The 23,114-nt window shown below is 53.6% G+C and overlaps 1 pseudogene across 1 annotated transcript in view; it reads right to left on the reverse strand.

Annotated features, from left to right (window-relative positions):
• Positions 1 to 23,114, reverse strand: part of LOC146869465 (E3 ubiquitin-protein ligase TRIM39-like) — a 253,821-nt pseudogene that overhangs the window by 206,652 nt on the left and 24,055 nt on the right. The window contains exon 2 of the transcript XR_014959819.1: positions 7,178 to 7,273. The product of XR_014959819.1 is annotated as an E3 ubiquitin-protein ligase TRIM39-like (transcript). The remainder of the gene's footprint in view (positions 1 to 7,177; positions 7,274 to 23,114) is intronic.

Here is a 23,114-nt window from a genome sequence, read left to right on the forward strand (position 1 = left end):
CATTGAATGCTCAATACATCAAAGTACATTATACATTTTAGCGCGGTCAGATTTACCATCAATCAGCACCCCTGTCATTGTACCATCAACCTCCCATCATTTCAGTACGGTAATTTCCCAAATGTTATCTCTCCCTCCCTCTCTTCATAAACCACTCATTTATCTCTCCCTGCGGTCAGGCTGCGTGTTCCACATTTCCAATCCCCTCCCATTGTTTCAATGAAGTGATTTCCCAAATGTTATCTCTCCTTCCCTCTCCTCTTAAACAACTTATTTGTCTCTCCCTGCAGACAGGCTGCTTCCTCCACACTACCAACACCTTCAATCCCTCTCTCTCCCTTCACTTATCACTTTAACAATGACCTGCCAAATATACAACGGTTTTAACTAACGTTTGATATTTGCTTCCATTAGTTCATCTTGTTAACATTTTCCCTTTGCACTTACAATACACATGCCTGCCACCACGCTTTAAAACCACCCGTCATCATCTCCATTACAGGAAATCATTATTCCTCCCACAATCCTGCTCGATTTTAAGTCCCTCACAATTGGTCAGCTGATTTACCTTTCCCGTCATAAGGCTACTTGCAAAGGGTGTTTTATATGGTAAACACTACATGTCCCATGATGCAGTTTAATGAACAGAGCTAAACTGGATAATCACGATCTCATGATGCGTCGCCAAAAACAATTCTTATTATACAAACAGTGACATTCTCCAAAGTTCCTTTCCGAAACGAATTAACACTGACTATAAAGACGAACCTAGATGTTCCATCGACAGAGTGGGGTAGTACTTATTACTTAATCATCTGTTTTAGCCATTTTCACCAGGCGGGTGCAATCCCAGGGCTGGGCAATCATTATTACATAACCAGTTATAGGAGTGGGATGCACACCTTTTCATCCATTATTTATTCATTCTCTGGCGCCCCACTGCACAGAGTTGTTATTCATGGGGTCAATTGGGCAAGGCACTTTTACCAAGCTGTACGCACAATGGATTAATTTTGGATAAGTCAGAGAATGAATAAATAATGGATGAAAAGGTGTGCATCCCACTCCTATAACTGTTTATGTTCTGTGATACAGCCATACCATATACTCTTAAGTGCATTATAACCTCGCGGTAAATGCTAACTTTGGGATGGCTGCATCAAAACATGTCGTGTTTGGTGTCATACACTTTGGAATACTACCCCCACCCACCCCACCCCCCCCGCCAGTTCTGGTGGTGGGGGTAGCATTCCACCCTTCTAGAGGGAGAGACATGTTCACACTGGCTAAATCCGGTAGGACTTTCCTGAGCTCTGGCATCACAAAATGGATGCCTCTGCCACAGACACGGCCTCCTGCTGCTGACCGAAAGTCCGGCAGGGGAGGCCTGGACAATAGGTTTCCTGTCGAAGGGGGGTGTGACCACCTCCCCAGATAGGATGATGTGTATTGGGGCTGGGCGGGAGCACTCTCTGGTGCTTTGAAGTCCTGCACTGGGGGCACGTTTGCTGTCCAAGTGCATAGCCCAGTTCAAACCGGTTGCACTGGCGCGAAACTGGACAAAGGAAATGGGTGTAACCACCCCTCTTTCCAGGCCCACCCATAGGTGGGGCTTTAGAGTTAGTCCATCCCCTAAACTTACTATAAGTATAGGAATCCAGTCCCTAGGACTTTAGATTACCCTGGACGAAACTCTGCAACGTACATCCTGGACCTTCGACGTTCTATCCTGACTAGAAGACTGAAGAGATCTCCCTTGGGGTCAAGGAGTGACTCCCCTGCTTGGCAGGCACCAAATAAGCAACTGACCGGTCTGCATTGCTGAAGCTCCCGCTGGACGCCAAAGTCTTTGCATCACCAGAGGTGGATTTCCAGACTTTCCCAAGGCTACCCTGAGTCCACAGCAAGGCTGAGGCCCATGGTTATCGTGGGTGACGTGGAACCGTGACCCTTAGACACCGTGAACTTTTGCAGCAACACTATCTTCCTGGTCCTCCTTGAAGTTGTGCTTTGTGCTCCGAGTAGCCCCAGCCTTGAGCACCTCCTGCACCGAAGATTGTTGGCCTCCCTTCCACGAGTGAACCGTGGTCCAGCTTCAAGTGCGACTGCTTGAGGCTCCTTCGCGATCACTAGCCCGTTGGCTAGCAAGTCCCCACGAAGGCAACTCCTTTTTTGATTGGGCGTTCCTGGTTGCTCCAGATGTGCCCTGACTTACCCTCGCTGGGTGAGTCCCTCAGACCTTGCTGGTCTGCATCGCAGTCCTTTCTCTGAATTCCAGTGACTTGCCGTTGCCAAGGCCTGTTGGGTCCATTCTGGTCGCTGACACCGCAGCACTCAACAGACTTTGTGGAGCAGCTCAAATCCGGCTCGCGGACTTCGTCGATGCCTCCTGGACCTCGTGGCTGAAGAGTCAAGACACCCATCAACTCACCTGAAGCACCCGACATCTGTGGGCATTGGTCCATCCTGCCCTTGGTCACTGGCTAGTGACCCAGACTCTGTCCCCTCTACTTTCAGGTGCCTTCCATCCTAGATCCAGGCTTCGATCTCTTCGGACACTTCTCCTCTTCACGGCAGCAGCTGTTCTTTGCAGGCTCCCATTGAAATCGACGACGCGACCCAACACCAAAAGACACCTATGCACCCGGCTTCCCTGGGGGAGGTAACTCGAGTACTCCGGTGCTCTCGTGGGTGGTAGCCATAGAAGTTCTTAAGTCCAAAAGGGTTTGGTCCTGACTCGATTAGAAGTGTCCCTAATCTTTAAATTTCCAACCGCAACATTGCCCATAGAAGATAATGGGAGCACGCTGTTGTGTTTACACACTGCATACAGTCCCCGTGGGTCTCCTGTTTCACTACCTTGGGTGGTTCCTTGGGGTCCCAGCGATTCAGGAGGCTATAGGCCTAGTGTCTATCCCAAAAGACACACAATTGATGGACGGAATGCAGAACAAATCAAAACATTCACCCCCAGTCAAGAGATCTGGGTTAAATCCATCATTCTTTTGCTCAACATGCCACCCCAGTTTAGACCTGGCTATATGCAAATCAGTCTTGAACCTGTGCCTCATGGGAACAGTCCAGCCCGAACTGCCAAGTCAGGTCCTCCCTGGACCGGAAACAAGCATCCTAGGGCCGGTTTCGGGGTTTCACCCCTCTTCAGCCAGGATAGCTTGATTCCAGTGGCACAGTGAGCCAAGGACTCACGTCTGAGCATACCTGGTGCACTTAGGGCGAGAAAGCAAAAGACACACAATTGATGGACGGAATGCAGAACAAATCAAAACATTCACCCCCAGTCAAGAGATATGGGTTAAATCCATCATTCCTTTGCTCACCATGCCACCCCAGTTTAGACCTGGCTATATGCAAATCAGCCTTGACCCTGTGCCTCATGGAAACAGTCCAGCCCGAACTGCCAAGTCAGGTCCTCCCTGGACCGGAAACAAGCATCCTAGGACCGGTTTCGGGGTTTCACCCCTCTTCAGCCAGGATAGCTTGATTCCAGTGGCACAGTGAGCCCAGGACTCACGTCTGAGCATACCTGGTGCACTTAGGGCGAGAAAGCAAAAGACACACAATTGATGGACGGAATGCAGAACAAATCAAAACATTCACCCCCAGTCAAGAGATATGGGTTAAATCCATCATTCCTTTGCTCACCATGCCACCCCAGTTTAGACCTGGCTATATGCAAATCAGCCTTGACCCTGTGCCTCATGGAAACAGTCCAGCCCGAACTGCCAAGTCAGGTCCTCCCTGGACCGGAAACAAGCATCCTAGGACCGGTTTCGGGGTTTCACCCCTCTTCAGCCAGGATAGCTTGATTCCAGTGGCACAGTGAGCCCAGGACTCACGTCTGAGCATACCTGGTGCACTTAGGGCGAGAAAGCAAAAAAAAAAACAATTGATGGACGGAATGCAGAACAAATCAAAACATTCACGCCCAGTCAAGAGATCTGGGTTAAATCCATCATTCTTTTGCTCACCATGCCACCTCAGTGTCTATCCCAGTCGTGGTTCTTATACCACTTTTTTGGTATATGGCTTGGTACGCCTGTTAGATCTGGGGGTCTCTAGTTGGCAGAGGTATGCACCTTAGACCAAATAGGGACCCTTGCTTCTAGTCAGGGTACAGGGACACACACGGTAGATAACCCCTGCTCACCCTCTAGGTAGCTTGGCTCGAGCTGACAGGCTTATCCCCAAGGCAATGTGTAAGGTATTTGCACGTAGACACCACAATGATCCCCCTTCCGTACACCACAAACTTAGACCACACAGGTGAGTTATATAAAAAATAATATATCTTTATCTAGTTTCCGCAGTTGAAATCAAGCATCACAGGTTTACACAATATTCGCTTTCTTGGTTGGTCGGGATCGTAAGACGATAGTCTCTAGTCTCTTGTGTGATTCGATACTCACTGAGAATGAATCAGTTTGTAGGCTCTTGATGTTTAGGCAGCTTACGTTGCTCCGGCGGTGTCGCTGCACTCGTTGTACAAGCGCTCCTCTGGCTGTTCGGTGCAAGGATTCCACAATTCCCTCGACGAGCCCCCAGTGACGATGTCGACGTCACCGGAGTCAGCCACTCACAGCGCGGCTTCGTAGAGCGGGGAAGTACGACTCTCGATCTGCTTCAGGCCTCCGGGTCACGGCAAGGCACGTGCCGATGAGCACGTCGATCTTCTCGATGCGGCAACCGGTGTCAGGCCCGGGTCAGTGCGGTACTCTCCAGCAAGACAGAGAGCAGCCAGCCCACCTCACAGGCAGATGTTGAGAAGCTTGGTAGAACAGTCCACGGTCCCTGCGGCACACAGCAGCGCAGGTGGGACACCGCAGAGTCTTGGGTTCTTGGCAACCTTTCTATCCCTGGGTTGCGAAACAGGAGGCCAGCTCTTCTCAGGCCCTTGGAGATTCAGGTGAAGACGCAGCACACAGCAACGTCTTGTTTGGTCAAGTGGGTAGGGTCAGCACACAGCACGACCCCTTCTCCTCCTCAGCTTCGGTTGTACAGCAGAACAGGTCAGCCTTTAGAGCACACAGCACGGCAACCTTCCTTTCGTTCTTCAGTGGTACGTCTTTCAGCAGAGGTTCCTCTTGATGGTCGAATCTAAAAATCTGTTGTCAGAGGTCTTGTACTTATACCCCTAAAAGTCTTTGAAGTCTTTGTGCAAGTGGCTCCTGAGCCCGGTCTGATCCAGTTCTGGGTGTTGCTGGAGCACTTTGTTTTCCTGGCTTCTGCTTTCTTTTCAGAGTGAGGGGAAGAGTCGTCAGCCACCCAGCAGGAGGTGGAGCCAGCGGAGTGGCAGGCAGGCACAGCCCTATTCAATCCCAGGTGCTATCTCCTCCCTCCACTCTTCTTGCAAATGTCGCCATTCAGTAGAGGGCTGACTCAGCCGACCTCCCGGGGGATCCCCAGCCCCTGTCACTCTCAAGCCAGACAGTCAATCCACAAGCACGCCCAGGCACACAGAAGGGTCAGACAAGAGAACAGCTACTCTCTAAAAAGTACTATTCTCCAACTCAGGATTTAAAAACAACCTCTCCTAAAAGATGTGTTATTAAATGCTGAGCTCAGGGATATCAAACACTCATGTCTTATCTTGTTCCTATGAGAAGATAGGTGGATAGCCATTGGCACCAGCCTCCCCCTTGATAGCCTATGGAGCAAGATAACCTTGCAGCAGTGAACACACAAAATGGCCGGTGTTCACTACCAGAACATGTTACCTGCACTAGTACATGCTCTACCTTCTACATACACTGCACCCTGCCCAGGGGGGTACCTTGGGCCTTCCATAGGGATGACTGACGTGTACGAAAAGGGAAGGGTTAGGCCCGGCCAGTGTGGACACTGGCCAGGAGGACATGGCAGTCCGGGGACTGCAGGCAGGCCTGCGGCGGCAGGCCTGAGACACTGTTTTAGGGCTACACAGGTGGGTGGCGCAATCAGCGCTGCAGACCCACTAGTAGCATCTGTCATCACCAGCCCTGGCACACACAGTGCACTTTACTAGGGACTTCATGGTGATACAGATATGTCAATCGGGTATATCCAATCAATACGATATTTTACACAGGGAGCACTTACACTCTGGCACTGATTAGCAGTGGCAGAGTGTCCAAAGCATCTAAACCAGCAAAACGCAATCCATCACAGCATCAAAAATCCAGGTAGCAGAGGCAAAAGATAGGGGAAAAACCCACGCCAAGGATGTCAGGTCTAACAACGCCCCTTGGGCCAAAACGTGTATTTGTGCTATTACTGATAATTGCTGACTTGTAAACTAAGTACTTCGAACTCCAGTCTCATAAAGAGACTAGAGGGGTGTGTTTTAACCTAAATACATATATTTTAAATATATACCTGGGGTGGTTGTCCTTTCATTTGATCATTCAATAGATTATAGACTGGTAAAACAAGCTGGTTTACATTCCTTCAAGACTTAGCCTGAAGGCTGCTCTCCATAACTACCACTAGGATAGCTTTCAATAAAGGTTGTCTTTAACCTATCACCTTAAGGGGTTGTTTGGACTGATACAAGGTGCCCACTAGAACTAGTGGACAGCATATATCAGGCCACCTTCTCACAATGATAAAAGCAAGATTTGCATCTGTTTTACGATTAGCCTCCTCTCTTCACTAGCACCCATGGATGGATTTACAACCCAGGAGGGAGGAGCCATCGCCTTAAGTTCCAGCTGCCTGGCCATCAATGACAAGCTTCAAATGTGCTTTAGGTTAAGAATAGTAATGAAGGGAGATTGAGAGGAAGTCTGAGCAATCCAGGCCGTATCAGTGACCACCTTCAAATTACACACGCAGAAAAATATATCAAATACTAGCAAATGAGGTGGAACTGGAGACTACACGTCTTGGACTCCTGAACATGTAGTAATACATTTTACTATCACCCTTCGACTTTGTGGTCATCTTCCCCAAGAAGGTAGCTAAACATGAATCATGGATATGGTTAAAGCTGGATTACATTTAAATAACATCCACACAACAGCTCCGGTAACCCCGGGATCCTTAGAGTGACATTATGCTTCTATGGTCAAGCAAACCCCAGATGATAGATTCACAGTCAGGACACCTCTGAGCCAGGTACGTCCAACCCCTGACACAAATGCTGTGGTCATCTGGAAACTGATGATTACTGTTAGCTTACCTCTGTCTGTTTCGCTTCCGCCTCTTCCTGGCGATGCAGTTCAAGCATACTGTCCAGCTTCCTCTTCAGAGGGCTAAGACAACTCCAAAACTTACCCTAAAACAAGAAATTCTATATTTTCAAAGCCTTGTAGAGATATTGTTGTACAATAACACAGCACAATGTGCAAAGATCCTGCCGAGGCTGAGATGCCTACTCTATATCTGCATTTTATTAACATTGTTCTGCTATGTAAATGTTAATTATTCATTTGGACAGAAATTTTGATGACGAGCATGTTGTTAACAAACAGATTATGGTGATGAGTGATTAACCTAAGGTATTATGATGCTTTGGTTAGCAACAGAGTTTATGGTGCATGTTTTCTACCATGGGGATTGTGAGTATGGGAGGCTACTCACACACACAATACATGCTCATGAGCACAATAGCTGGCACGGCATTTATGACGATAAGCATGTTGAGCTATTCTGGGTATCATTCAATAGAATTAGGATGGGCCTGTTCTCCAGCACATGATTTCTGCTGATGAGCTTCTGATGATGCTTGTTTGCACCGGGATTAAGTGACGTAGACAGGACCAGTTGATTTTAGCCTGTCCACTCCACCTACACAGAGGTAAAGTGAACGTGGCAGCCTTTAATTACACAGAGGAACGAGACAACATAAGGACAAGTGACTCAACAGACAGGATAGGATGGAGTAACATAGGTTGACCGAGTACCTTCAAGAGTGGAAAGCAGGCCACTAACAACCCACAATCTACAGACTATCTCTGCAGTCTTCCTTAACCAGGGTCTTTTGCTTCCATGTGTTTGGACATGTGAAGAAGGTGCACCTGCAGGGCGAGTGAGAGGCCTCTGTGCTCATCTGCAGTCTTCCTTAACCAGGGTCTTTTGCTTCCATGTGTTTAGACATGTGAAGACGGTGCACCTGCAGGGAGAGTGAGAGGCCTCTTTGCTCAACTGCAGTCTTCCTTAACCAGTTTCTTTTGCTTCCATGTGTTTGGACATGTGAAGACGGTGCACCTGCAGGGCGAGTGAGAGGCCTCTTTGCTCATCTGCAGTCTTCCTTAACCAGGGTCTTTTGCTTCCATGTGTTTGGATATGTTAAGAAGGTGCACCTGCAGGGCGCGTGAGAGGCCTCTTTGCTCATCTGCAGTCTTCCTTACCCAGGGTCTTTTGCTTCCATGTGTTTGGACATGTTAAGACGGTGCACCTGCAGGTTGCATGAGAGGCCTCTTTGCTCATCTGCAGTCTTCCTTACCCAGGGTCTTTTGCTTCCATGTGTTTGGACATGTGAAGACGGTGCACCTGCAGGGCGAGTGAGAGGCCTCTTTGCTCATCTGCAGTCTTCCTTAACCAGGGTCTTTTGCTTCCATGTGTTTGGATATGTTAAGAAGGTGCACCTGCAGGGCGCGTGAGAGGCCTCTTTGCTCATCTGCAGTCTTCCTTAACCAGTTTCTTTTGCTTCCATGTGTTTGGACATGTTAAGACAGTGCACCTGCAGGGCGCGTGAGAGGCCTCTTTGCTCATCTGCAGTCTTCCTTACCCAGGGTCTTTTGCTTCCATGTGTTTGGACATGTGAAGACGGTGCACCTGCAGGGCGAGTGAGAGGCCTCTATGCTCATCTGCAGTCTTCCTTAACCAGGGTCTTTTGCTTCCATGTGTTTGGACATGTGAAGAAGGTGCACCTGCAGGGCGAGTGAGAGGCCTCTCTGCTCATCTGCAGTCTTCCTTACCCAGGGTCTTTTGCTTCCATGTGTTTGGACATGTGAAGACGGTGCATGTTGGACAGGCCTCACAGACGGCTTGCTCCCTCCCCGCTCGACAGGGCCCGAACTCCGGCCCACCTGGCATATCCCCACGACAAGCACCTGTACTCCGTCTCCCGACGGACCCTCTGCCCTCGGACCCCTACTCATCACGGGGTCCAGCCCCACCGGCTTCCCCGGCCGGGTCAAGCCGCCATCGGGGGCCCTGCACCACGCGGCCGCATGGCCTCCCCTCGACCCTAACCCCGGGCCTGGCCGGCCCCGACATCCCGGCACCACCATCCACCCAGGAGGTGAGCGGACCACTTGGCAAGTCAATGGGAGAACGAACTGTCAAGGGCTCTCCCCCGCCAGGTGCCGATCGCCCCCAGCTCCCCCAGGCACTGGCTCCACCCCCTGCTGGGTGTCTGGACACCGTCATCCCGGACCCTCCGACCTCCAAATGCGAGGGTCCGGACATCAAAGGGCACCAGCCCTATAACTGAGGCAGCTCCGGAGCAGGAAGGCAGTTGTATCCTGGAGTCGAGAGACACCGAGTGAACTCAACCTTGACGGTCTACTGGCGCTGCCGTAGCCCGCTCTTGTGAACCATCGTCCTGCCTGCTGGCGCTGCCGCGGCCTTCTGCAACAGTCATCTTCCTGGGACCTGCTGGCGCTGCCGCGGCCCGTTGTAACGACCATCCTCACCGGGACCTGCTGGCGCTGCCGCGGACCGTATATCTCCCGGGGACCTGCTGGCGCTGCCGCGGCCCGTTGTAACGACCATCCTCACCGGGACCTGCTGGCGCTGCCGCGGACCGTATATCTTCCGGGGACCTGCTGGCGCTGCCGCGGCCCGTTGTATCGACCATCCACACCGGGACCTGCTGGCGCTGCCGCGGCCCGTACCACCTAACCACCAAGCTCGAGGATTGTGAGCTCATCATCATCTCATCAGAACTACCTGATTGGTAAATAGACTGCCCCGCTACCCCCTTCCCTACCTTGCGAGACTCTAATCGAGGGGACCCCTGAGTCCAGACCTCCTTGTACCATTCAACCGTACCTTAAATAAGTGCTTATAAAGAACGCTGAACCTTATCCGTGTGTGATATCTGTCTGTGGGGGGGAAGTTACTTGTCTGTACGACCGCTGGAGACGGCTCTCCCCGGAGACCTCTCCTCCTGACCCCGGCCGACCCTCCTGGTCCGTCTACCTTTTCTAACATTGGTGGCCAGCGGCGCGATCCGAATCAACGCGTAATCGTACAGAGAGTAGCTCACCCCACGACAAAACACGATGTCGACCAAAGATAGCAGCTCCACCGAGAAGTTCCAAATGGAGAAATTAGAAGAATACAACCACCGCGAACTGAGACAATTTTGCATAGAACTTGGCATAGCTACCACCGGCCTGAGTACCAAGGATGATCTAAAGCGCGCTCTTGAGTCATGGACAGAAACTGGGTTCGCAGGACCCTCCGACCAAAGCAGCGTCACACCAGACCAAAACAGCATCACACCAGAGGGGAACGCCACGGCTCCCGAGGAACGGGGAACGGGCCTCTCGCAGGAGGAGATACGAGAAAGAGACAGAGTCAGATTACACAAATTAGAGATGGCACGACTCAAGATGGATGGGGAACTCAAGTTAGCTGAACAGAAACTCAACCTCGAGCATATGCGGCTTCGAGAGGAACGAGAAGAAAAGCAGAGACAGAGAGAGCTGGAAGAGAAAAAAATAACGCTCGAGCACGAGCGCCGACTGGCGGAAATAGAACTGCGCAAACAGAATAAGGAACTGGGGGTGCCTGAGCGACCACACACCCCGGGGCCAATTGAGAAAAAAGTTCACATCCCCAAGGATGTGGTCCGCGAGTATGTCCGAGAAGACGACATACAACAGTGGTTTAAAGCCTATGAGATCGCAATGACCTCCCACCGGATCGACCGGAGTGATTGGGGAGCCGGACTTTGGGGGAGATTTATCAACGAGGGTCGCGATGCCCTACTACAGCTCCCCGATCACCAAATGTCGTCCTACGACCACATGAAGGCTGCCCTCCTCGCCCGCTACGGCCTCACGCCCGAGATGTACCGCCAGAGGTTCCGAGACTGCACCCGGATCCCAGGTACAACTTGGGTAGAATACGTGAACTATTTCAGCCGGGCCTTCGAGGGTTGGATCAAGGGAAGTCAGGTCACCACCTACGAACAACTCTTCAACCTTATGGTATGGGAGCACCTGTCAAACAACTGTTTCGTCGAGCTCAGGCAGCACCTACTCGACAGTAAGCTGACTGACCCCCGGCAGCTCGCCGCCGAAGCTGACCGATGGGAAAGCACCCGAGTGGGCCGGAGAGGGCCACACGAGCAGAATCGAAGCAACCAAAGCCAGCACCGTCCTCGGGGTGGAGGAGGAGGCCAGGGGCGAGGGAGAGACGCCTTGCCGGCAACCCCCGTGGCCAGCACCCCGCCTCCGGCCGGCCGGAGCAACCCCCCGTTGCGTCCTGGGTTCCGGGCCAACGTCACGTGCCACCGATGCCAGCGAGTCGGCCACTACGCCAATGACCCGAGCTGCCCGCAGAACCAAACACCCAAGCCCCGCCAGGTAGCTGCCGCTGCCCTCGGGGAAGAGCAATCATCGGAGGGACCCGAAGAGTATGAGCCGGCCCAGCAAGGGTGGGAACCGGCCGCCATGGTCCTGGCATGCTTAGGGGGAAGAGACATGGTTCCGCGGGCTCCCCTACCCGCCAACACCAGAAAATACGGTCAGTGGGTGACCATTAATGGACAGAGAGCCGAGGCCTTGCGTGACACCGGCGCCAGCGTGACGGCCGTCCGCTGTCACCTGGTAAAGCCCGAGCAGATCCTGCCGAACATTCTCTGCCCCGTCTGCTCGGCGGATAACTCTGAGAGCATGTGTAAGATGGCCTGCGTCCCGTTTGAATGGGGAGGGGTCTCCGGCCTACTGAAGGTGACGGTCCGGGACGATGCCCCCGTGGACTGCCTCCTGGGGAATGACCTCGAGAGTTCCCCGTGGGCCACCGTCGAGAGAAGAGAGCACTTGGGGATGCTGGGCCTCCCGGACTGGGCCTGCGTAACCACCCGATCCATGGCCGCCCGTGCCGCCCCCCGATCAGAAGAAACCGAATGGCCAGCACCTCCGCCCCCGGTTGCCCCCGTAGAGGACAACGGCGAGTCCGACCTCCCGGACCCGACTACCGAAGAAGACGCGCAACACCAGGACCTCCCGGATCTGGCTCAGTGGCGGCAAGAAGGGGGGCCCACCCAAGAACAGTTCCGCCAGGAACAAAAGACCTGTCCCTCCCTCGAGGGACTCCGCCAACAAGCCAGCACCCAAAACGCCGGGGACACCACCGGAACCCACTGGGTCTACTGGGATAACGACCTGCTCTACAGCGAGCAAAGAATCGCCGAGCTGGGGGCCGGTCGAGTTCTGGTGGTACCGCTCCGCTTCCGAGACTTTCTGCTCAACCTGGCCCACGACGTCCCCCTGGCTGGACACCTGGGCCAGGACAAAACGTACAGTCGCCTGGTGACCCACTTTTTCTGGCCGACAATGAGGAATGACGTCCTGAACCACTGCCGATCTTGCCCCACGTGCCAAGCCAGCGGGAAGAGTGGTCGGAAGCTGAAAGCCCCTCTGCAACCCTTCCCTGTGGTCACCACCCCGTTCGAAAGGGTGGGGATAGACATTGTGGGACCTCTGGACCCCCGCACGGCGCAAGGACACAGGTTCATCTTGGTACTAGTGGACCATGCCACCCGCTACCCCGAGGCGGTGCCCCTACGGACAGTGACCGCTCCGGTGGTTGGCCGGGCCCTGATGGGGATCTTCTCCCGGGTAGGCTTCCCCCGAGAAGTCGTCAGCGACCGAGGTACGAATTTCATATCCAAATACATGAAGTCCCTCTGGCAACAATGCGGGGTCACCTACAGATTCACGACCCCCTATCACCCCCAAGGGAACGGACTAGTGGAGCGTTTTAACCGCACTCTCAAAGGGATGATTGGGGGATTGGAAGAGCCTCTCCGTCGCCAGTGGGATGTACTGCTCCCGTGCCTCCTCTTCGCCTACCGAGAAGTTCCCCAGAAGTCCCTCGGTTTTAGCCCCTTTGAACTCCTCTACGGGCACCCTGTGCGAGGGCCCCTCAGCCTAGTCAAGGAAGGTTGGGAGATGGCCCCCCTCACGACCCCTCCAGACGTCTTCAAATACATCCTGGCCTTACGAAACCAGACCCGGCGCTTCAGGGAGATGGCCAAGGCGAACCTCGAGGCCAGCCAGGAGGACATGAAGAGGTGGTATGATCACAATGCCTCCTCCGTTGAATTCGAGCCTGGGCAGCAAGTATGGGTGATGTCCCCCACCGAACCATGTGCCTTGCAGGATAAGTGGACGGGGCCCTTCAAAGTGGTCGAGCGCAAAAGCCCCGTCACTTACCTCATCGACATGGGGTCTTCCCGGAACCCCCTTCGGGTCCTCCACACCAACCGGCTCAAACCACACTTTGTGCGATCCGAACTAAGCCTCTTGATGGCTACAGACAGTGGCACGGAAGAAGACTCCGAGCCCCTCCCGGATCTCCTGAAGACTCAGGAGAAGGACGGCTCCGTGGACGGGGTCCGGCTCTCTGACGCCCTCACTTCGGAGCAACGCCAGGACTGCCGGGACCTCCTGCTGCAGTTCGCTGCCCTGTTCTCCCTCACCCCCGGGGTCACCCCCAGGTGTCTGCACGACGTAGACACCGGGGACAGTCCCCCTGTCCGGCACCGGGCCTACCGCGTACCAGATCGGGTACGGGCCTGCATACAGGAGGAAGTGGCCAAGATGCTCACGATCGGGGTCATCAAGCCCTCGGACAGTCCCTGGGCCAGTCCGGTCGTATTAGTTCCCAAGGCCGCTGCCCCCGGCTCCGTCCCTGAACTGAGATTCTGCGTCGACTACCGGGGCTTGAACGCTGTCACCCGGACCGACGCTCATCCCATCCCCCGAGCAGACGAGCTGATCGACCGGCTGGGTGCCGCCCGCTACCTTAGTATCTTCGACCTAACGGCGGGCTACTGGCAGATCGGCCTCACACCCAGGGCCCAGGAACGGTCAGCCTTCTCTACCCCCGATGGCCACTATCAATTTAAGGTCATGCCCTTTGGCATGAAGAATGCCCCCGCCACGTTCCAACGCCTTGTGAACCAGGTCTTGGCGGGACTTGAAGAATTCAGCGCTGCCTACCTGGACGATATCGCTGTATACAGCCGCCACTGGTCCGACCACCTCCGTCACCTCCAGGAGGTCCTACACGCCCTCCAGCGGGCCGGCCTCACCATTAAGGCCGGCAAGTGCCAGATTGGCCAAGGGTCTGTGACCTACCTTGGGCACCAAGTGGGGAGCGGGCTGGTGGCCCCACTACAACTTAAGATTGCTGCCATCCAGTCCTGGCAGCCCCCCGTTACCCAGACCGAAGTCCGAGCCTTCCTGGGGCTCACCGGCTACTACCGGCGGTTCGTGAAGGACTACGGCAGCATCGTGGGGCCCCTCACGGGTCTCACATCCAAGAACCAACCGAAGCGGGTCAACTGGACTCCTGATTGTCAAGCGGCCTTCGAGGAGCTGAAGGCCGCCCTGTGCACCGCCCCGGTGCTCCAGGCCCCCGATTACAGTCGGGAATTTGTGGTGCAGACCGACGCCTCCGACCACGGCATCGGAGCCGTCCTCTCTCAGTTGAACCCCGAAGGTCATGACCAGCCGGTGGCCTTCATCAGTCGACGTCTCCTGGCCCGAGAACAGCGTTGGAGCACCATCGAGAGGGAGGCATTTGCAGTAGTGTGGGCCCTCAAAAAGCTCCGACCCTATCTCTTCGGTACCCACTTCCGGGTACAAACCGACCATCGACCCCTGCAATGGCTGATGCAGATGCGGGGGGAAAACCCAAAACTCTTGCGCTGGTCCATTTCCCTGCAGGGAATGGACTTCACCGTGGAGCACCGACCAGGCCAAGACCACGCCAACGCGGATGGCCTGTCCCGCTTTTTCCGCCTCGACGAAGAGAGTCCCCAAGGAGATGGGTGACTCTCCCCGCCTTCAGCTGGGGGGGACGCATGTTGGACAGGCCTCACAGACGGCTTGCTCCCTCCCCGCTCGACAGGGCCCGAACTCCGGCCCACCTGGCATATCCCCACGACAAGCACCTGTACTCCGTCTCCCGACGGACCCTCTGCCCTCGGACCCCTACTCATCACGGGGTCCAGCCCCACCGGCTTCCCCGGCCGGGTCAAGCCGCCATCGGGGGCCCTGCACCACGCGGCCGCATGGCCTCCCCTCGACCCTAACCCCGGGCCTGGCCGGCCCCGACATCCCGGCACCACCATCCACCCAGGAGGTGAGCGGACCACTTGGCAAGTCAATGGGAGAACGAACTGTCAAGGGCTCTCCCCCGCCAGGTGCCGATCGCCCCCAGCTCCCCCAGGCACTGGCTCCACCCCCTGCTGGGTGTCTGGACACCTTCATCCCGGACCCTCCGACCTCCAAGTGCGAGGGTCCGGACATCAAAGGGCACCAGCCCTATAACTGAGGCAGCTCCGGAGCAGGAAGGCAGTTGTATCCTGGAGTCGAGAGACACCGAGTGAACTCAACCTTGACGGTCTACTGGCGCTGCCGTAGCCCGCTCTTGTGAACCATCGTCCTGCCTGCTGGCGCTGCCGCGGCCTTCTGCAACAGTCATCTTCCTGGGACCTGCTGGCGCTGCCGCGGCCCGTTGTAACGACCATCCTCACCGGGACCTGCTGGCGCTGCCGCGGACCGTATATCTCCCGGGGACCTGCTGGCGCTGCCGCGGCCCGTTGTAACGACCATCCTCACCGGGACCTGCTGGCGCTGCCGCGGACCGTATATCTTCCGGGGACCTGCTGGCGCTGCCGCGGCCCGTTGTATCGACCATCCACACCGGGACCTGCTGGCGCTGCCGCGGCCCGTACCACCTAACCACCAAGCTCGAGGATTGTGAGCTCATCATCATCTCATCAGAACTACCTGATTGGTAAATAGACTGCCCCGCTACCCCCTTCCCTACCTTGCGAGACTCTAATCGAGGGGACCCCTGAGTCCAGACCTCCTTGTACCATTCAACCGTACCTTAAATAAGTGCTTATAAAGAACGCTGAACCTTATCCGTGTGTGATATCTGTCTGTGGGGGGGAAGTTACTTGTCTGTACGACCGCTGGAGACGGCTCTCCCCGGAGACCTCTCCTCCTGACCCCGGCCGACCCTCCCGGTCCGTCTACCTTTTCTAACAGTGCACCTGCAGGGCGAGTGAGAGGCCTCTGTGCTCATCTGCAGTCTTCCTTAACCAGGGTCTTTTGCTTCCATATGTTTGGGACATGTGAAGAAGGTGCACCTGCAGGGCGAGTGAGAGGCCTCTTTGCTCATCTGCAGTCTTCCTTACCCAGGGTCTTTTGCTTCCATGTGTTTGGACATGTGAAGACGGTGCACCTGCAGGGCGAGTGAGAGGCCTCTTTGCTCAACTGCAGTCTTCCTTAACCAGGGTCTTTTGCTTCCATGTGTTTGGGACATGTGAAAAAGGTGCACCTGCGGGGCGAGTGAGAGGCCTCTTTGCTCATCTGCAGTCTTCCTTAACCAGGGTCTTTTGCTTCCATGTGTTTGGGACATGTGAAAAAGGTGCACCTGCAGGGCGAGTGAGAGGCCTCTTTGCTCATCTGCAGTCTTCCTTACCCAGGGTCTTTAGCTTCCATGTGTTTGGACATGTGAAGACGGTGCACCTGCAGGGCGAGTGAGAGGCCTCTGTGCTCATCTGCAGTCTTCCTTAACCAGGGTCTTTTGCTTTCATATGTTTGGACATGTTAAGAAGGTGCACCTGCAGTGCGAGTGAGAGGCCTCTGTGCTTATCTGCAGTCTTCCTTAACCAGGGTCTTTTGCTTCCATATGTTTGGACATGTGAAGAAGGTGCACCTGCAGGGCGAGTGAGAGACCTCTTTGCTCATCTGCAGTCTTCCTTAACCAGGGTCTTTTGCTTCCATGTGTTTGGACATGTGAAGAAGGTGCACCTGCAGGGCGAGTGAGAGACCTCTTTGCTCATCTGCAGTCTTCCTTAACCAGGGTCTTTTGCTTCCATGTGTTTGGACATGTGAAGAAGGTGCACCTGCCGGCGAGTGAGAGGCCTCTTTGCTCATCTGCAGTCTTCCTTAACCAGGGTCTTTTGCTTCCATATGTTTGGACATGTGAAGAAGGTGCACCTGCAGGGCGAGTGAGAGACCTCTTTGCTCATCTGCAGTCTTCCTTAACCAGGGTCTTTTGCTTCCATATGTTTGGGACATGTGAAAAAGGTGCACCTGCAGGGTGAGTAGAGGCCTCTTTGCTCATCTGCAGTCTTCCTTAACCAGGGTCTTTTGCTTCCATGTGTTTGGACATGTGAAGACGGTGCACCTGCAGGGCGAGTGAGAGTCCTCTTCGCTCATCTGCAGTCTTCCTTAACCAGGGTCGTTTGCTTCCATGTGTTTGGACATGTGAAGAAGGTGCACCTGCAGGGCGAGTGAGAGGCCTCTGTGCTCATCTGCAGTCTTCCTTAACCAGGGTCTTTTGCTTCCATGTGTTTGGACATGGTAAGAAGGTCCACCTGCAGGGCGAGTGAGAGGCCTCTTTGCTCATCTGCAGTCTTCCTTAACCAGGGTCTTTTGCTTCCATGTGTTTAGACATGTGAAGAAGGTGCACCGGCAGGGCGAGTGAGAGGCCTCTGTGCTCATCTGCAGTCTTCCTTAACCAGGGTCTTTTGCTTCCATGTGTTTGGACATGTTAAGAAGGTGCACCTGCAGGGCGAGTGAGAGGCCTCTTTGCTCATCTGCAGTCTTCCTTAACCAGGGCCTTTTGCTTCCATGTGTTTGGGACATGTGAAAAAGGTGCACCTGCGGGGCGAGTGAGAGGCCTCTTTGCTCATCTGCAGTCTTCCTTAACCAGGGTCTTTTGCTTCCATGTGTTTGGGACATGTGAAAAAGGTGCACCTGCGGGGCGAGTGAGAGGCCTCTTTGCTCATCTGCAGTCTTCCTTAACCAGGGTCTTTTGCTTCCATATGTTTGGGACATGTGAAGACGGTGCACCTGCAGGGCGAGTGAGAGGCCTCTTTGCTCATCTGCAGTCTTCCTTAACCAGGGTCTTTTGCTTCCATGTGTTTGGACATGTGAAGAAGGTGCACCTGCAGGGCGAGTGAGAGGCCTCTTTGCTCATCTGCAGTCTTCCTTAACCAGGGTCTTTTGCTTCCATGTGTTTGGACATGTGAAGAAGGTGCACCTGCAGGGCGAGTGAGAGGCCTCTTTGCTCATCTGCAGTCTTCCTTAACCAGGGTCTTTTGCTTCCATGTGATTGGACATATTAAGAAGGTGCACCTGCAGGGCGAGTGAGAGGCCTCTTTGCTCATCTGTAGTCTTCCTTAACCAGGGTCTTTTGCTTCCATATGTTTGCGACATGTGAAAAAGGTGCACCTGCAGGGTGAGTGAGAGGCCTCTGTGCTCATCTGCAGTCTTCCTTAACCAGGGTCTTTTGCTTCCATGTGTTTGGACATGTGAAGAAGGTGCACCTGCAGGGCGAGTGAGAGGCCTCTTTGCTCATCTGCGGTCTTCCTTAACCAGGGTCTTTTGCGTCCATGTGTTTGGACATGTGAAGAAGGTGCACCTGCAAGGCGAGTGAGAGTCCTCTTTGCTCATCTGCAGTCTTCCTTAACCAGGGTCTTTTGCTTCCATGTGTTTGGACATCTGAAGAAGGTGCACCTGCAGGGCGAGTGAGAGGCCTCTTTGCTCATCTGCAGTCTTCCTTAACCAGGGTCTTTTGCTTCCATGTGTTTGGACATGTGAAGAAGGTGCACCTGCAGGGCGAGTGAGAGGCCTCTTTGCTCATCTGCAGTCTTCCTTAACCAGGGTCTTTTGCTTCCATGTGTTTGGACATGTGAAGAAGGTGCACCTGCAGGGCGAGTGAGAGGCCTCTTTGCTCATCTGCAGTCTTCCTTAACCAGGGTCTTTTGCTTCCATGTGTTTGGACATGTGAAGAAGGTGCACCTGCAGGGCGAGTGAGAGGCCTCTTTGCTCATCTGCAGTCTTCCTTAACCAGGGTCTTTTGCATCCATGTGTTTGGACATGTGAAGAAGGTGCACCTGCAGGGCGAGTGAGAGGCCTCTTTGCTCATCTGCAGTCTTCCTTAACCAGGGTCTTTTGCTTCCATGTGATTGGACATATTAAGAAGGTGCACCTGCAGGGCGAGTGAGAGGCCTCTTTGCTAATCTGCAGTCTTCCTTAACCAGGGTCTTTTGCTTCCATGTGTTTGGACATGTGAAGAAGGTGCACCTGCAGGGAAAGTGAGAGGCCTCTTTGCTCATCTGTAGTCTTCCTTAACCAGGGTCTTTTGCTTCCATGTGTTTGGACATGTTAAGAAGGTGCACCTGCAGGGCGAGTGAGAGGCCTCTTTGCTCATCTGCAGTCTTCCTTAGCCAGGGTCTTTTGCTTCCATGTGTTTGGATATGTTAAGACGGTGCACCTGCAGGGCGAGTGAGAGGCCTCTTTGCTCATCTGCAGTCTTCCTTAGCCAGGGTCTTTTGCTTCCATGTGTTTGGACATGTGAAGACGGTGCACCTGCAAGGCGAGTGAGAGGCCTCTTTGCTAATCTGCAGTCTTCCTTAACCAGGGTCTTTTGCTTCCATGTGTTTGGACATGTTAAGAAGGTGCACCTGCAGGGCGAGTGAGAGGCCTCTTTGCTCATCTGCAGTCTTCCTTAACCAGGGTCTTTTGCTTCCATGTGTTTGGACATGTTCAGAAGGTGCACCTGCATGGCGCGTGAGAGGCCTCTTTGCTCATCTGCAGTCTTCCTTAACCAGGGTCTTTTGCTTCCATGTGTTTGGACATGTGAAGAAGGTGCACCTGCAAGGCCAGTGAGAGGCCTCTTTGCTCATCTGCAGTCTTCCTTAACCAGGGTCTTTTACTTCCATGTGTTTGGGACATGTGAAAAAGGTGCACCTGCGGGGCGAGTGAGAGGCCTCTTTGCTCATCTGCAGTCTTCCTTAACCAGGGTCTTTTGCTTCCATGTGTTTGGGACATGTGAAAAAGGTGCACCTGCAGGGCGAGTGAGAGGCCTCTTTGCTCATCTGCAGTCTTCCTTACCCAGGGTCTTTAGCTTCCATGTGTTTGGACATGTGAAGACGGTGCACCTGCAGGGCGAGTGAGAGGCCTCTGTGCTCATCTGCAGTCTTCCTTAACTAGGGTCTTTTGCTTTCATATGTTTGGACATGTTAAGAAGGTGCACCTGCAGTGCGAGTGAGAGGCCTCTGTGCTTATCTGCAGTCTTCCTTAACCAGGGTCTTTTGCTTCCATATGTTTGGACATGTGAAGAAGGTGCACCTGCAGGGCGAGTGAGAGACCTCTTTGCTCATCTGCAGTCTTCCTTAACCAGGGTCTTTTGCTTCCATGTGTTTGGACATGTGAAGAAGGTGCACCTGCAGGGCGAGTGAGAGACCTCTTTGCTCATCTGCAGTCTTCCTTAACCAGGGTCTTTTGCTTCCATGTGTTTGGACATGTGAAGAAGGTGCACCTGCAGGGCGAGTGAGAGGCCTCTTTGCTCATCTGCAGTCTTCCTTAACCAGGGTCTTTTGCTTCCATATGTTTGGACATGTGAAGAAGGTGCACCTGCAGGGCGAGTGAGAGACCTCTTTGCTCATCTGCAGTCTTCCTTAACCAGGGTCTTTTGCTTCCATATGTTTGGGACATGTGAAAAAGGTGCACCTGCAGGGTGAGTAGAGGCCTCTTTGCTCATCTGCAGTCTTCCTTAACCAGGGTCTTTTGCTTCCATGTGTTTGGACATGTGAAGACGGTGCACCTGCAGGGCGAGTGAGAGTCCTCTTCGCTCATCTGCAGTCTTCCTTAACCAGGGTCGTTTGCTTCCATGTGTTTGGACATGTGAAGAAGGTGCACCTGCAGGGCGAGTGAGAGGCCTCTGTGCTCATCTGCAGTCTTCCTTAACCAGGGTCTTTTGCTTCCATGTGTTTGGACATGGTAAGAAGGTGCACCTGCAGGGCGAGTGAGAGGCCTCTTTGCTCATCTGCAGTCTTCCTTAACCAGGGTCTTTTGCTTCCATGTGTTTAGACATGTGAAGAAGGTGCACCTGCAGGGCGAGTGAGAGGCCTCTTTGCTCATCTGCAGTCTTCCTTAACCAGGGTCTTTTGCTTCCATATGTTTGGGACATGTGAAGACGGTGCACCTGCAGGGCGAGTGAGAGGCCTCTTTGCTCATCTGCAGTCTTCCTTAACCAGGGTCTTTTGCTTCCATGTGTTTGGACATGTGAAGAAGGTGCACCTGCAGGGCGAGTGAGAGGCCTCTTTGCTCATCTGCAGTCTTCCTTAACCAGGGTCTTTTGCTTCCATGTGTTTGGACATGTGAAGAAGGTGCACCTGCAGGGCGAGTGAGAGGCCTCTTTGCTCATCTGCAGTCTTCCTTAACCAGGGTCTTTTGCTTCCATGTGATTGGACATATTAAGAAGGTGCACCTGCAGGGCGAGTGAGAGGCCTCTTTGCTCATCTGTAGTCTTCCTTAACCAGGGTCTTTTGCTTCCATATGTTTGCGACATGTGAAAAAGGTGCACCTGCAGGGCGAGTGAGAGGCCTCTTTGCTCATCTGCAGTCTTCCTTAACCAGGGTCTTTTGCTTCCATGTGTTTGGACATGTGAAGAAGGTGCACCTGCAGGGCGAGTGAGAGGCCTCTTTGCTCATCTGCAGTCTTCCTTAACCAGGGTCTTTTGCTTCCATGTGTTTGGACATGTGAAGAAGGTGCACCTGCAGGGCGAGTGAGAGGCCTCTTTGCTCATCTGCAGTCTTCCTTAACCAGGGTCTTTTGCTTCCATGTGATTGGACATATTAAGAAGGTGCACCTGCAGGGCGAGTGAGAGGCCTCTTTGCTCATCTGTAGTCTTCCTTAACCAGGGTCTTTTGCTTCCATATGTTTGCGACATGTGAAAAAGGTGCACCTGCAGGGTGAGTGAGAGGCTTCTGTGCTCATCTGCAGTCTTCCTTAACCAGGGTCTTTTGCTTCCATGTGTTTGGACATGTGAAGAAGGTGCACCTGCAGGGCGAGTGAGAGGCCTCTTTGCTCATCTGCGGTCTTCCTTAACCAGGGTCTTTTGCGTCCATGTGTTTGGACATGTGAAGAAGGTGCACCTGCAGGGCGAGTGAGAGTCCTCTTTGCTCATCTGCAGTCTTCCTTAACCAGGGTCTTTTGCTTCCATGTGTTTGGACATGTGAAGAAGGTGCACCTGCAGGGCGAGTGAGAGGCCTCTTTGCTCATCTGCAGTCTTCCTTAACCAGGGTCTTTTGCTTCCATGTGTTTGGACATGTGAAGAAGGTGCACCTGCAGGGCGAGTGAGAGGCCTCTTTGCTCATCTGCAGTCTTCCTTAACCAGGGTCTTTTGCTTCCATGTGTTTGGACATGTGAAGAAGGTGCACCTGCAGGGCGAGTGAGAGGCCTCTTTGCTCATCTGCAGTCTTCCTTAACCAGGGTCTTTTGCTTCCATGTGTTTGGACATGTGAAGAAGGTGCACCTGCAGGGCGAGTGAGAGGCTTCTTTGCTCATCTGCAGTCTTCCTTAACCAGGGTCTTTTGCATCCATGTGTTTGGACATGTGAAGAAGGTGCACCTGCAGGGCGAGTGAGAGGCCTCTTTGCTCATCTGCAGTCTTCCTTAACCAGGGTCTTTTGCTTCCATGTGATTGGACATATTAAGAAGGTGCACCTGCAGGGCGAGTGAGAGGCCTCTTTGCTAATCTGCAGTCTTCCTTAACCAGGGTCTTTTGCTTCCATGTGTTTGGACATGTGAAGAAGGTGCACCTGCAGGGAAAGTGAGAGGCCTCTTTGCTCATCTGTAGTCTTCCTTAACCAGGGTCTTTTGCTTCCATGTGTTTGGACATGTTAAGAAGGTGCACCTGCAGGGCGAGTTAGAGGCCTCTTTGCTCATCTGCAGTCTTCCTTAGCCAGGGTCTTTTGCTTCCATGTGTTTGGATATGTTAAGACGGTGCACCTGCAGGGCGAGTGAGAGGCCTCTTTGCTCATCTGCAGTCTTCCTTAGCCAGGGTCTTTTGCTTCCATGTGTTTGGACATGTGAAGACGGTGCACCTGCAAGGCGAGTG

Source organism: Triturus cristatus, chromosome 1_1 (genome assembly GCF_964204655.1).
Source record: "Triturus cristatus chromosome 1_1, aTriCri1.1, whole genome shotgun sequence".
Taxonomy (NCBI): domain Eukaryota; kingdom Metazoa; phylum Chordata; class Amphibia; order Caudata; family Salamandridae; genus Triturus; species Triturus cristatus.